General features: G+C 38.1%; 1 protein-coding gene across 1 annotated transcript in view; it reads right to left on the bottom strand.

Annotated features, from left to right (window-relative positions):
- agbl4 (AGBL carboxypeptidase 4) overlaps positions 1-15,951 on the bottom strand; it is a 306,192-nt gene that overhangs the window by 184,380 nt on the left and 105,861 nt on the right. The window lies entirely within an intron of this gene.

Raw genomic sequence — 15,951 nt, 5'->3', positions numbered from 1 at the left:
AGGTAAGAATAAACGTGAAATACATGTATTTTACCCCCTTGCATAGTCTGGTTATTGTGTTGTTACTTTGTCACTACATTAGAAGTAGTGGGTCATTTTCCCGAGTGGGAGAGTGAATCTAGCTTTTAAAAGTTGGAGCAGGTATTGGTTAGAGATGGTGATCTCCATCTCAACTCAAGTAGATCAAGTTGTGAGAGTCAAAGAGATGTGAGAAGCATTTTATCCATCTCCATGTAATAGGGAGACTGAAGATCAGAATGGCCGATGTATGAAATAAAAGGGCAAAAGAGCAAGCATCTTACAAAACAACAAAAGTAATATTTTCATGGACAATTTCAAGGGACTGACGCGCGTATCTTTCATGTATCTATAATCTTAATAACGCTGGACGATACCGAGGGATTCCATGTTAGTATATTAAAAAGAACAAAACATATCAGAAGGTTATGTTCTGCTGTGTTACTTTCAATATATTAAACATTTATTGATCTAGTTTTATTTAACATTATACATCGAAGCATCTACACCAACTTCACTTCTAGACAGAAGTTTAGCATTAAAGTAAAACTTTACTAAGTCTAATTCACATTTGTTTGTATACAAAATGTTCGATTAAAAATCAAAGTTTCTCAACATGAACTTCAGTGAACAAAGTTGGCAAATGCAAGCTGGGGCTACATGTGGCTCTAAGACTAATACATATCTTTCTATATAAACACATTTACGGTAGTTCCAGGTTCAAATGTACGTGAACATCCCTGATGTTCAAGCTTTTCCATTAGTGTTCATAATGATTATTGTTTGGGCTATTTTTAAAGTCATTGTAAAAAGGTCACCAAAAATGTATATTATATTATATGTATATTACAAATCCATTCAATGTTTATGAAAAACTACTCATTATATTATATTAAACTACTCATTATATTATATTAAACATATATAAAAATAAAATATAATCTGTTCTGATTTGCTTTCTTCTTCGTTGTTCCCTACGATACCATAACATTCATGTATTTATAAAGTTCTTAAAAACAACACACGTTCGCCACTGATGTACAAAAGGAGATATAATTATATTATTTAAAATATACACAACCAATAATAAAATACAATAAGAAAGCTTAAATATTTAAAACTGAGATAAAATTAAGGATAAAAATAGCCGGTGTCCCTTGACAAATGTAATTGGGACGATGTTGTATTGCTTTTATATTTATTATTTATGAGTGTGAATTGATAAACTGAACCTCAACACTGGAAGTTAATATCAAGAATTAAAAAATGAATCATTTTCAGCGTGATTCATTGAATTAACAATGGTTTAATAATGGCTCATGTCATTCCTCAACATCCCACAAAAGTGTAAAAAAACCCGGCGTTTTCTAAGCAGAAAAAAGGTGTATTGCTGGTGAAGTGAAAGTGCGGGTGTCAGTAGACTTGAACCCCTTTAAGTGTAAAGATGTTAATTTCACAAGAGACTGAAATGAATATAACACTTTTAACAAGAAACCTGTGAAGAATCAACTTTAACAAGAAGGATATTTTAATTAACTACGGCTAAAAACATGTAATTTACACGCTTGTTAATTTCCTTTCTCTCTTACACGTTGCTGAGCTGGTTACACACACACACACACACACACATCAGTGGCAGGCGCACATTCACGTGCATGCGTAAAGTGATTATCACCAAAGGTACCAACGCCTGCTTGTAGCCGCTCCCACTGGGAAACTGGCTGTACAGCTCCACCACTCTCATTTTTCATTGTCTGCTTATGATGCCCCATGTGTGCACGCTGACTTTCATTTAACCCCTCACGACACACACACACACACATAAACTCCGGCTCATATATCCGGCGCCAGCTCCTCTTGGAAATCTTTTCTTTTTTTTCTGTTCGAATTTTAACTGTATTTCTTTGTACTCTTTGACCATGTGTACTTAACACTGGCAAAGAAAACTCTTTCTGCACTTTGCTACGAGTAGAATCTCACGTAAAAATGACACCATTTCTCAATAAAATAACACATTTTTGCTTATACTGTTATAAGGTTATTATAAATTAGACGATTAGACAATTTATTTTTCAAGACACCAGAATCCCACAAAACATATTTTTGATTAAACTCTACATAAGAATGCAATAATTGGATTCCTAAAAGCTATTAAAGTAATTTATATGTGTGTAGTTAAAAAGTGACTTAAGATGCGCGAGGAATACGTTTCGATAAATGTGCAAACAAGCTAATAATTCATAGTTGTTGCCATGTAAATGGATATATTTACATTTATACCTGGTTCTGAATTATTAAAGGGCCCCTAATGTGAAAACCCAACTCTCCTGACTTACTTTTCATTTGTTGAAAATGTTAAAGTCGTCCTCTTCAAAATGCAGTACGTCATTCATCATGACGTTGCTCTATTTTGAATTTATTACTTAATAAAATTCTCTCCCGTCTGAAATCTCGCCAAATGAGATCACGGTTTAAATTAAACATTCTGACGTCACACTGATGCAGGTGTCCTCCCCTAGAAGCCCTAAAGTACCTACATGTTAATCATGAAACAAAATAAATATTTATGTAAACATGGTGAGAGTTACTTCTGCCTTTAGGTGTTTTTTGTAATGTGTACGTTAAGCAGCAAACCTTGTTTTTATTATTCAGAGCAGAGTGGGCGTGGTTGCTCGGACAAGATTTTAGTCTCAGCTGAAACGCATTTTAAGTGGGCGGGGCTTAAGCGTATTTTCTTATGTAAATATCTTTATTAAATGAGAGTTTTGTGCAAAAAGAAAGATACTGATGAGTATAATAGAGGTCCTAGAACAATTTAAGAGACACTTAAATCTGCACATTAGCTGCCCTTTAAGGTCAAACAGAGTGGAATGTATTTATGCTTTTGAAAACATAAGCAACATATTTTAGTTCATATATACAAATAACTTATGTATATCCGACCTCTAAAATCCTGTTTTGTTTTTTTTGAGGGGCTCTCAGTTGTGTGCCGATAATTCTAAAGAGAATGAATAGTGAGTAACAACATTTCTGGAGATGTATTGACGGTAATATTTTGTCTCGCAAGTATTCAGAGCGTTCCAAGAGAAACCTCTACATGATAAGAGGTCACAGCACGCGGTGAGAGACGTAGTGTAGAGCCTGGATTCTTAAAAATAAAACAAAAAAACATTTTGTAAACGAGCAAGACTAAAGGATTGTGTGACGACCAAGCTTTTCGTCTTCAGGGCGGCGCCACGTACCAGTGAGCCTGTGCGTCTGCTTGCGTGCGATGATTGATGTCTTCCAGGGCGGTCGCGTGATTGAAACGCCTTCTCGCCGTAAAGCTGTCCTGCTCGTGATGGAGTCACAGGGTCATATTAAGCATTGCACCTGCACTCCTTTTTCCGGCGACACGGAACCCCCCAACCCCCCACCCGATCAAATAGGAAAATAGGCATATTTGTTATCCCGGCCTTGGGAGGGCTTTTTCGTGTGTGCCTGCGTTGGGTTTGTTGTTTTGAAAGAACAGATTGCGAACAACAAATAACCAGCCGGCACACAAGGAGCCTGTTAGTAGAGTCAGGTTTTTTTTTTTTAAGGAATTGTACTACAGACTTTTGTAGAGCACCACCTTTAAGTCAAAGATATTTTCACCAAGAAAAAAATAAATGCAAAAACAGGGAGAGTGTCGCCACATACTGAGTTTAGCTAGCCTTTGAAGTGCTGACCTTTAACGTCAGCGCGACCTTCGGCAAGGTCAAACCGTAGTGACGATTAAACCCTTTCGACGATAACTTTCCGTCATTTGCATAAAGATTGATTCGGCGTCTCTAAAGCAAACAGGCTCGGAGGAAATATTTGAGGGAAGGAACAGGGAAAGCCCGCAAAAATAATGGCCGTGGCTCGCTGCCATCGAGACAGGCAAGACAAATGACATCCATTGCTGCTCGCTGCCTTTAATCAGCTTGTGATAATTAACGCCACACTTCATTGACTAAACAAATATCTCTGTCAAGGTGTTCCCTGCTTTACAACTTCTTCCCCTGTCCTCCACACGATAACAACAAGTGCTTTATCGACTCGGGGTACACATGTAAGATCCCGACATTATGCTATAGCTTCTATAGGTTGAGTTCGTCGCATCCTCTCGGACGGAGACGCGGTTTTAATAAAGCGAGCGACCTGGTGGGTGTGAAGAGGGAAGAGATTAGGTTACACTTCCACACAAGCAGCGACATAAGTGGTTTCTTATCTCGGGCTCCACTTAATTACCTATTTTAATTTTTTACATTCTTTAAAATGGCCGTCCACTGCGGCGGAATGAAGTCGTTTCAATTACACAAATGAACGCGTCACTTTATCGGGGCGGCATCTCGGCTAAAGGATGGCGTCGGACGTCACCTTATCTGGAGCGCGGCCCGGGTTTCCACCGCACGCAGGATGGAGCGGTAAATGTTATCTAAGTGTATGATGTTACTGTAGAGATGTGGACGATTGCAAACACCCCCATTAGATACAGCAGACATGTCCACTTAGTCACGTCGTAATCTGATGAGCCTCCTAATGATGCTATGCATCTTTTTTATGGCTGGAACATGGTTTATGGAACGCGGCGGGCAAGTTCGGAGGGAAGAACAGTAGCCGGGAGAGAGAGTCCCCCCCAAAAAATGAAAACCAACTGGGATCCTTGAACTACAAACTAGGAAATGACGGTAATTGAAGATTAAATTGAAAATAAATGAGTTAATATTGTGGCAGATGGGTTTGCTCAATGAACCTGAGATAAGCTTCAACTAAAGTTTTAGGTTCAATTTATTTGTTGGCCAAAAAAATACCTGGACAGTTTAGAGCTCATTTGGAAGTTCTGAAGTCATTAATGAAAAAAAAAAAAGAAAGGAATTAAAACTTCCCAATAGTTAAGTAAGTTAAGTACTAGTCAGTTTAAGCATACCTCCTTTAATGGGCTGTGATTCAAGAAAAGTTCATTTTAATTTTTAATTCAAAACAGGGGATATGATTGAAAGCACTGGACTCTGACCACCTAGTGTCACTAGCAAAGCGTTCTTGAAAATCTTCTCTAGAGAAACAAAATAATGTGTGAATGCCAGAAACTGACGTGACCAATACGAGGCCAAGACAGGCCGAGTCAGGACCAAGACTATTCCTGCTCAAGACCAGAAAACAAAATAAAAATAGAATTCATGGAATATAAACAATGACTAGCTGGAGATGAAGAACATTATAATCATATTGAAGTCGATGACCCAATATTCTGTTGTTTCAATTGATCTCTGGAGTGGTGCGTCAACATTCCTTTCATGTGTATTAATGTGTAATATGTGTACAAATCCTGGTCAATTATGCTTCAACCTGGCTCTAAGACAAGAACAAGTCCACAGACTATCAAGACCAAGACAAGATCAAGCACATTGGACCAAAAAAAAGAACAAGAACAAGAACCATAGAAAGTCAACCCTCAATACTAAGACCATAGACTTTTGAAACCAAGACAAGAGCAAGACTCTAGACCGTCAAGACAAATGTCAGGTACCATAGAAAGTCAAGACCAAGAATGTAGACCCTGAAGACCAAGCCCATAGACTGTTGAAACCAAGACAAGACCAAGACTATAGACCGTCAAGACCAATGTCAGGTACCAGAGAAAGTCAAGACCAAGAATGTAGACCCTGAAGAACAACAAGAAGAACCATAGAAAGTCAAGACTATAAACCCTCAATACTAAGACCATAGACTTTTGAAACCAAGACAAGACCAAGACTATAGACCGTCAAGACCAATGTCAGGTACCATAGAAAGTCAAGACCAAGAATGTAGACCCTGAAGACCAAGACCATAGACTGTTGAAACCAAGATACGACCACGACTATGGACTGTCAAGACCAAGAACATAGACCCTGAAGATCAAGCTTATAAACTTTCAAGACCAAAATAAGACCTGTAAATTGTTTATACCAATAATCACTCTACATCTACTGAGTCTAGTAGAAAGCAAAATGCATTTGGTCAGATCCCTCCCATCCAGGATATGGACTGACTAACTGAGATCCATCAGGAAGGACTTTTTATTTAATTAACAATGTCACTTTATACTCTGTCTCTCACTTTAAACACTATTTTTTCCCCCTGTGTATTGATCCCTTAAAAAAACATTCTAGAATCCAAATGGAACCAAAGAACAACTCCAAATTTGAACTACTAGTCTTGGGTGCGCTGCGAGTTGTATCACTTTGTCGCATTAGTTGCGTTAGCCGCCAATAAAACGACGACAACAAACACACAAAAAGCTGAAGTACAGAACAGCCACTCACGGTCGAAAACAGGGAGCAGCCTGTTTATGGCGGTTCTCTGACAATATTTTACAGAGTGCGGAGGGATCCTGGGCAGTGCGACCCGACCACATTTAATGGGAGAAGTGTCAGAGAAGCCATTAAACCAGCGGGGGCTCACACAGGCCTATTACATATGGCTGCTGGCTGCTAATGTGCATAAGCAGGAGACCGAGAAAGCAAGGTGAAGATAAGTGATTTTGCAGTAGCTGGCTAAGTAGGACAAAGGAAGGGAGGGAGCAGTGTGAGGGAGGGGGAGTCAAAGAGGGAGATCTGTTTGGGACATAACTAGATTTTTTTTTTTCTTTCTGTGTAGCTGATGCTAAGTGGTGATTCTACTGTTGTGCGATGTGAGTTGTTGGTATGACAACAGACAACTGGAATATTTGACAACATCAGAAGGTGGATTCATGTTTAATAATTTAATGTTACATTTTCTAAAGTACAACTAATGTATTGATTTAAGTGTGTCTTAAATAGATGTTGGACTCTATTGTATCATCAGTGTCTGTTTGTACAAAACTCTCTTTTATTGAAATATTTACATTAGAAAATGTGCTTAAGCTCCGCCCACTGAAAACACTTTTTCTAGAGATTAAATATCGTTTAACATAACCACGCCCACTCTGCTGTGATTGGTCAAACATCAAGTTTTGTCACCGTGTATCATCAATCCCAAGAGTCTCCTCCTCCAAGGGACTTGTTGTATAAACAAAGCGGGCGTGATTACAGCTGGCTGGAGGAGGAGTGAAGACATTATTATGTCCTAATGGACTCCACTCTCGTAACCTCTCGTTCGCCCAGATTTCAGACGGGGGAGAACTTTATAAAGTGATAAGTTCAAAACATGGTCATGATGAGAGACTTACTCCATCTTGGAGAGTAAGACTTCAACATTTGAAACATTAGTTGCCCTTAAAAAAAAGTATATATATATTTTCAAAATATATATACTGTTTATTTATTGAAATGTAAGTGGGCTATTTAAGCCATTTTGGTTATTTAGGAGACTTTAAGGACATTTATATTACCCAAATAAACTCATTTTAATTGCATTTGTACTTTTTACTTTATAAGTTTTGGGTACTATAATTGAGGTCATCTTAATGTTATGAAACTTAACTCCTTGTAAGAAGAACATTTCTCATGTTTTTTTGGAATCTTCCGTCTATTTTTAGTTCCATTTCATTTCTTGGTTTCAGTTTGATTTAAACTATTGGTGGCCAAACCACTGTCTCATAAGTGACCTTTTGGGAGAACGAACTGCCCTCAAGAAATCGTTTCATTGCTCCAAACTCCAAATGAAAAGTCCATATTGTCGTCTGAAGTCGGCACCAGCCGCGATAAGACCCATAAAACCGTAAAAAGTCTGAGAGTCTGTCACAAGACATTTTTCCCGGTCAACGTTTCCCTGACAGCCGACATGGACCGATCAGATCTATATGTTGGCGAGATCAATCTAAATCTTTTAAATCAAAACAAAAGTCTGGGAGCATCTCAGAACAGAAGCCAGTAAAACAAGGTGACAGCTCCTATTTTCTTTTCAGTGAATAATTTAGCGAGGATTGAGGGCTGCTCTTGGCAAGAGCATGTTCGTTGCTGTGCTTGTGCCTGTCAGCAGCAAAATTCCAAACACAGTATTTTCTACTTGAGAGGGCACCTTGCCCAGCCCAGGAATCCCAAATGCAAAGAGAAAGTGGAGAGCCGAGCAGAGCTCCCTGCCAAACACTTTAGTTACTATTTTTCATCTAAACCTTTATCAAACTATCGGTGGGACTTCACTTCTGATTTCAAGGAGGCGATGGCCAAGTTTTGCCGGAAACATGAAAAATGAAGAGTTTGTTGGTGAGCGAGACGCAGTCTCTGGCAGCGCCCTTGTTCTCTGTGTGCCTGATGATAAAGTTGCTTAATGACTTGGCAGAGCGAGGACCCGGTGTGCCAGCTGCTGGTCCGGTCAGTGGAGCTCTGATGGTAAAAGACTGACAAACTCTGAGCACGACTCGTTTTTTTTACAGGTTCAACGAGTCGATCCACTGCTGAGACGGAGGAGCATCGGATTGGACGGATCATTTTTTTAATCGGGTTATATTAAAATGACAATTTTGAAAATCACAAATGATTTTAGTAGGTTAACGATCGTTCTATGTTCAATACCTGGATCGACGCCAAAGCATTGAGCGTCTCCTAATACTGATACCAATCTGATGCCAATGATTTTCTTTTCTCCCTTATCAGATCATAACAATAATATTTATTATGACTATACTCAACTAGAAAAACTATTTCTACAGAATCACCACAAAAAAACATAGTCGACTCCATTCATCGAAGAAATACAATGACAAGTTAAATTACCAAGTTAAGAAACATTAACGTGATAGTAGGAGCTCCTTTTAGTTGTTTATTTTAATTAATGTTTGATTCCACTTGCTGTATTATACAGTATTCCAGTTAAAGTCACTGCAGTGTGTAAAGAGCTAATTTGTTTGTTTAATATATGTGTATTAATAGAAAATTTGTCATGAATGAATGATAATTAAGTTCTAATTCAACCTTGTTTATCGTGACGATATTCTTCCTTTAATAGCATTATTATTAAGAGTTCACCATGAACTGCACATTAATTACTGATTATTAAAAAGAAATAAAGAAGTAATTAAATATTAGAGAACATTTTTGATGAAAACTAGCTTGACTGAATCTACCCTTTATTAATTGTAAAAACCACCAGAAGTAATTCAATATTGTGTGTTTTTACAGTTTCCTTATGAGTGACCAGGTTGTTATTAGATGTATGTCAGGAGGTTGATTCATTTTGCAAAATAAAAAAATATTTTTCATCGTGAACAAGTTATTGGAATGGCCATTGATGAGAAGCTAAAATAAGCTAAGCTAAGCTAAGCAGGAAAGGATTGAAAGGATGATAATATTCCATGTTAATCTTTGTATGCTTTTCTTCGTGTTACTTCCTTTGATCTATGTTCTTTACATTTGCACTTTGTCCTCCATTGCACTTTGTTCTTTTTATTTGCACTTTGTTCTTGTTCTTATGAAACTATCGTCTGCTGTGAACTGGAAACCCAATTTCCTGAAGGATATAATATAGTCTGTCCTTCCATGTTTCGTGGATTTTCTATTTCATGACATATATGAGGTTAAATACTCATAGAAATGCCTCATAATGAAAATTAAATATTAAAATACCAGTGCTATAGTGGTATTAAAGAAACATGATGCACCTGAAACTCTTTACTCGTGAAAGCAATAGAGACAAACAAAGACGATGGTTAACTTGAGAAGGTGTTGATCCTCAATGTGTCGTATTTGTCGTTAAAACTCCCGTGAACAGATGTCTTTACCATTTCTAATGACTCTTGTGCCTTTTGAAATTCCTCCATCACTCTACTCCTCTAGAACTTGGATGTGATGCAATCCTTGGTTCAGTGCGTTTCAAAGCCTACATGAAAACTAGGAACAACATCAGCGGCAGCAAAGTTAAATATTTAGCCTTAAATATCGCTTTGATCGTCAGCAATATGCAAAAAACCAGGCTGAGCCCGGGAAAACAGACCGACTGATCACCTGCGCCGAAGATTCCACCACAAAGACGTGTATCCTGCTCACTGCCTCATGAATATTCATGCGGTTGATGGTAACCAGATTACAGGCTTCTGTGTTGACAATCGTGACTTTCAAACAGAGCAAGGAGCTTTCAGGCTGATTGCAGAGATATGTCCGCTGATAATGCTGGAAGTGGGATGCGTGCGACTAGATTGCAAGACATTGTTCCATAAATGACAAGATCGGTCTCTCTCTCCACCTCTTTAATTATCTTCCTCAGTCGTGATTACACGTGTGAAGGTCCAGAGGACAATCACTGTTGTGCTGCACTGTCAGCCAGCTGAAACTAAATGAGATGTGTCGGGGATAAGCCAGAGAACCTGATGCTTAATGACCGGTGTTGTCTGTTTTTATAGATGGCACTTCATGTATGTTTTAACTGGTTCAGGGGAAACCGAGACGGGAAAACACCAGTCACTTACATTTTTTATTCATTTGAATGTGATTCTTGGATTTTTAAATACTTTAATTACATCTTCCTCACACTCTCCCTTCCTTTAAAAGGTGAGGAGTTCTTTCTTCCTGTGGCAAGAATCAGTGCCAGAACCCTTCGAAGAAGGAACGAATTCCAGAGCTGGACTTGTACATTTTACCCCAAAATTAATTGAAATACCCATCAATTACATTTTATTTTACATGTACTTATAAGTAAGTTAGTAATATTTGCAGAGCGCTTTTCTAGACCAGGGTCACAAAGCGCTTAAACAATCAAAACAATACCCAATAAAATATATAGTTAAAAGGTCAAGACAACACCAAGACCAACACAGGGGTTTGTTCATATATACTATTTTATTTTCACTATTTTTATATATATAAATAAACATACATGTATATTTCTTAAAATATCCTTAGAGTTGTCGCTTTCAAAGTCAACCTAGGCAAAATATCACTTGTAATTTGGTCACACTTTATTTTCTGTTATGTTTGTCATGCCTTTAAACTTCATTCCTCATGCATTTCAACTATTTACTTAAAGAAACCACTGCATATGCAGAGAAAACACAAGGGAAACCACAAACACATTTGTTATTTTCGGGTCACCTTGACCCAGAGACAACACACGGGTTAAACTTATCAACGCACAAATTGAGTTCATTGGTATTCTTTCAACGTGTTTTTTTATTTCAAATAACTACGCACAAATGAATCATGTCGTAAGCAGAATGCCTTTGACAGCCGAAACATTCTGTCATCTTTTTAAAGAAACTGATGGCTGCGGTAAGTGACCTGGGGGCCCCACAGTAATTGTCTCCTAATGAAGATGATGAAAAAATGATTTGAAGGACTGATCCCTCATTATCATTTCCCTCTGAGGTGAGACGAGGCTTAAAGGAAGACCATTTATTTACTCCTTTTTTCTTTTCTTTTTTTTTTTTAGTTCTCAGCACTCTCTGCAGGCCATCTTGCTTTTCAATTGTCCTCTGCCTTTTGTTCCCCCAAAATTTTCATCAGCTTGACTCAAAGTTAAAAAACATATATTCGTGGACAGTGAGAGTGGGCGACTGAAGGACAACCTTAAAAAACACACTAATCTTATCAAACTGGTGCTTGTGTGCCGGCAACCCTTCCGGGATTGTACGTGTTGTTTTGTCACTTTATCTGTTTTTGTTTTTCACTTTGGGTGCGGGAGTATTTCCCGTAGGGCAACAAGGGCGCGGTAATGAAAAGAAAATTCATTCGGCATCTTAATTCTGTTGGTAAATCTATCGAAGGGGACACATTAAAAAGGAGAAGATAATCACACAAGAAGGTTTTACTCTAAGAACAAAGACGGCTGATGTAATAACATGAACAGATGTGGTTGTAACCAGTGGAAACTGGTTATTAGGGACATGTGGGGATCAGCTCCACATAGAGTCAATAAAATCAACTGTATTAGTGATTGTACGAGTTATTTTTCTTACAGGTTCGTGTCTGTAGTGGACTAGGCTAGATTCAGAGTATTTCGTGGCCCCGCCCCTTTCTCTCAGCTCATGTGTATTAAACTGCGAACATTGTTAAAAGCATAAGTGTTCATTTATTAATTGTAAATCAATAATAAATAATGATGAGTGGGGCTCACAGCCTGCTGCCCCACTTAAAATCTCACACATTTTTGGGTGATATTTTAAGCAGTTTTCGATGATTGACAATCAGAACGCTGAGCTGCTATAAACACACCTTCTTATAGATGAATGAAGGTTGATTTTTTAAGTAATAGGTTCACCCAAAATTCACTGATTTTCGACTCACCATCATGTCGTCTAAAGGTTGCGCTTCTAAAATACTACTGTATAATAATACAGTAATACTGTCTACACTGGAAGCGCTCCCAATATTTACCCAGAGTACTTCCTGTCTGTGTAGAATGTGAGCCTTTAAAATTCTACTACAGACAAACTTAAAATATAGACTTGTTTAGGTTTTTCCGGAATAATTCCTCTTAACAAGGCTTTAATACCAGATCGCCATTACAGACGAGCAGTATGGAAGTACTTTTTTAATGTTAAGTTCAAAACCTAGACACTAGGGAATAAAACGCTTTGGACCCGTATATCAACAAGACATTATCGTCACCGAGGGACAAACATTGGTTAACCCTGTGAAACCCCAAACTGGAAAAACGCAAAATAATAAACTAATAATCAACCATTCAGATGTTGTTTTAGGAAGCAATGTTGCAGTGTTTTCAAAGTGTTTATATTTTAGTATTTTTTAACAGAGAATTCCAACCTTCTCTAGTAGAAGAACTCACATTTCCCCGATCCTTAAAACTCTGCATTAGCCTTGCATTCTTGGACGCCTCTGTTTGTCTTATGTGTCTTGGCCTTTTATTTTATATATTTAAACTGTGTATTGTTTTTGTTTGTTGAAGTGCTTTGTTACCTTGGTCTAGAAAGGCGAATTACACATATAAATTACTTTCTTACTTACTAATATTGCAACATTGGGCTTAATGGGGAGCAAATTATCCTTCATTTCAAATTAACAACACAACAGAACTATATATTTATTTGCAGGGCTTTGTCTTTTCTCAAACCAGTTTAATAAAAAATACAGGTTGTAACGAACACCTCCATCTCTAATAATCATGTAGTAAATAAGCATTTTGTTTGATTTAAAAGCCAAATGTTCCACGATGAAAAAAAAATAGGGACAGTCCAGACATGTAGCGTTCACCTTTTTGTTCCACGAGGCTGTCCTGGACGGCACAACATTTAGGTGAGCTATTTCTGCCTGCTGTAAAGGCTGAGCCGGATAGTTAACATAATTCTAGTTAACTAGAAGCTTTAAGGGTGCGTCATTCTACGCAGTGGCCCGGTTCTATTGCTCATTAGAATGGCACATAGCGCAGCTTTCTACGCTCCAACATTCCAAGTAATGGCCCATGATAAAGACACGACTGTCTTCATTTTATGGCTCTGCTTTCTAATGGCCTACTTGGCTTTCTTGCTGTTCTCTCAAAGGAGTCATCTAGGTCTCTTTAAGACCTTCAATATTCTCAGCACACTCTTTCATTCCAGCCCATGTTTCACTCCACCTATTCTTCCACATTTCCATACCTTAACCCATTCATTCATTCTGCAACCAAGTGAGGTGTTTGCTTTACGTTTGCACGACCTAAGTGTTAAGCAACGAAAATATATAATCAAAAAGCTAAAGCTGACACCCAAATTCTACCGGATGAAAAACATTAGCTGCTGAGTCATTTCCTTATCGACGCACAAGAAAGCTTGAAGATTTCCGAACAAATACATAAAGACTTGGTTGTGTATTTTTCTTGGATCAAATTAAAATCACTTCCATCAAATGCTTTTTACTTAATCAAGTTTTCAGTGTTGACATGAAGTAAATTTCATAATTAGGTTTTCGGAGGCTTTTATGATCCCATAAAGATAATCTTGTCACTAAACATTAGATAAAAACTGTCGGAGACCTCTCTTTAAACTGTAATGAGGAGCGGCGGAGTAATCATCTGCCTCAGGGCTGGAATACATTTTTGTGTTTCAAACATCCTTTAGTTTGTCTTTGATCAAGGAATATACGTCTTACAGTAAAGTCATGTATTTTCCATTTCCAATCCAATTACTGTCAAATCCAGTCCGTCGTTTCATCAACAACATTGATATCAAGCGTCAAATGTTGGATCCTAAAACTGGCAAAATACCAGCCACAAAGCAGCACTTTTTCTTTATGGCCGGCTCACATATATATAGAACCATGTTTTTAATGATAACCAGAGGGTTTACCAGAAGCCATTATTCATTCATACCATATTCACACAGTAGCCACAGATTCCCTGAGGCCGACTGACGCCAGCTTGAGTATAATTTTGTGCCAAACTGCCGCTCCTCTCCGTCGTCATGATCATTCATACGCTTCAGGTAACGTGGGTGAAGGTATCTCGCCCGAGGACACGACGGACGCGACTAGGGGATACTTCAAGCCGAAGAAACACTGCTTCTGAGGATCTTTGGATATTAACCGGCACCTGAGACTTAACGGTAACTAAAGAAAAAGCATCCTTCATCGGGTCCAAATAGCAGATGACATTTGTGGCCAAGTAAGAAATGGGCCAAATTGGGTAAGTAAGCAAATAAGTCAGTAATTGTTACTTTTAAAGCACCTTTCTCTGCTCCTTCTTGTTTACACACCAAAATAAACTGTTACAATAGTCTAAATGAGAAGATACAAACGCATGGATTAGAAGCTCAAGATCGGGTTGTGAAAATTCTCAGTTGTAGTAAACAGTTTTCTGCAATGTTGAACTAGAGACATCTGTTTTTTTTTAAAATACAACACCCCAGTTAATACAAAACTCTGCAACCCGCTCTAGTAGAAGAACTCACATTTACCCGATCTTTAATACTCTTCACTGGCTGCCAGTTTTTTCAGGATCAATATTACAATTCTGGTTCTTACTTTCAGATCTATTCATGGCCAGACCTTACCTCAGTGATCTGATCCAGCTATACATCCCAGCTCAGGCTCTGAGGTCTGTGGTTCAGAATCTGATGATGGTTGGAACGATCTTCCTTTCCCTCTGCGGTTAAAGAAGTCTACTGACTCAAGAAACAGCTCAATGGCTTTTTATTTGTGCAGGCCGTTCCCTAATTATCTTCGAGTTGTTGTGTTTGTCTCTATGTTATCTTGGTCTTTTAGAGTTTATACATTAGTAGGTATTTTTAACTGTGTATTGTTCTGTTGTTTAAGCGCTTTGTGACCCTATTCCCCCGACAATGGGGAATACTACTACTATCAACCATTCTCGCCGTCTGCATTTCTATTTTTGTCTATACTATTAATTAGTTAGTGTTTTGTTTTTTTATAGAAACTTGATCGTTTTCTTTTGAAAAAAGCCCAGAATGTACAGTATATCCACTTCAAGAGTCAATCGTTGATATTCCTCCACCTTCCTGAGGTGCAACGTTCAATGCTATTGGGTCGTCATACATCATGTATTTACACAAGGGTGTCAAACTCAGACAAGGGGCCAAATATTCTATTCGTTGAACAGTCTACAAGCACTACTTATATTATACACATCTTTGGTTTGCCACCATAAATATTCAGATTTTTGGAGGGTGGACATAAAAGAACCAGTAGAATATATCAAAAGACAAACCGTCACTCCGTCAATCTCAATGGGATACTCTACCAAAGTGTAATCTATTTTTTGATGCATTTTAAATGAATATATGATTTATAGTATATGTATTTAAATCTCTGGTGGGCCATATTTAATGAGTTGGCAGGCCATATTTGGCCGCTGGGCCTTGATTTTGACGAATGACGTATGACGTTCCATCAAACGATTCGTGTGAGTTCACCTGAGGCGGCAGTTAGAGCGACCTCTGCATCTTCAAAATCATAAACAATACTGACAAAATGTCTAAAGCCATTTTTACACACATATATATATATACTGTATATAATTGTGGCTCTACACCATCTTACTTCCACTGCCGAGAGCTTAGAAGTGGGCTTTATGAGTTTCTCT

The sequence above is a fragment of the Callionymus lyra genome, chromosome 2, assembly GCF_982586985.1.
Source record: "Callionymus lyra chromosome 2, fCalLyr1.hap1.1, whole genome shotgun sequence".
NCBI lineage: Eukaryota > Metazoa > Chordata > Actinopteri > Syngnathiformes > Callionymidae > Callionymus > Callionymus lyra.
Note: the sequence above shows the minus strand (reverse complement) of the source record. Positions and strands in the feature narration are given on the sequence as shown.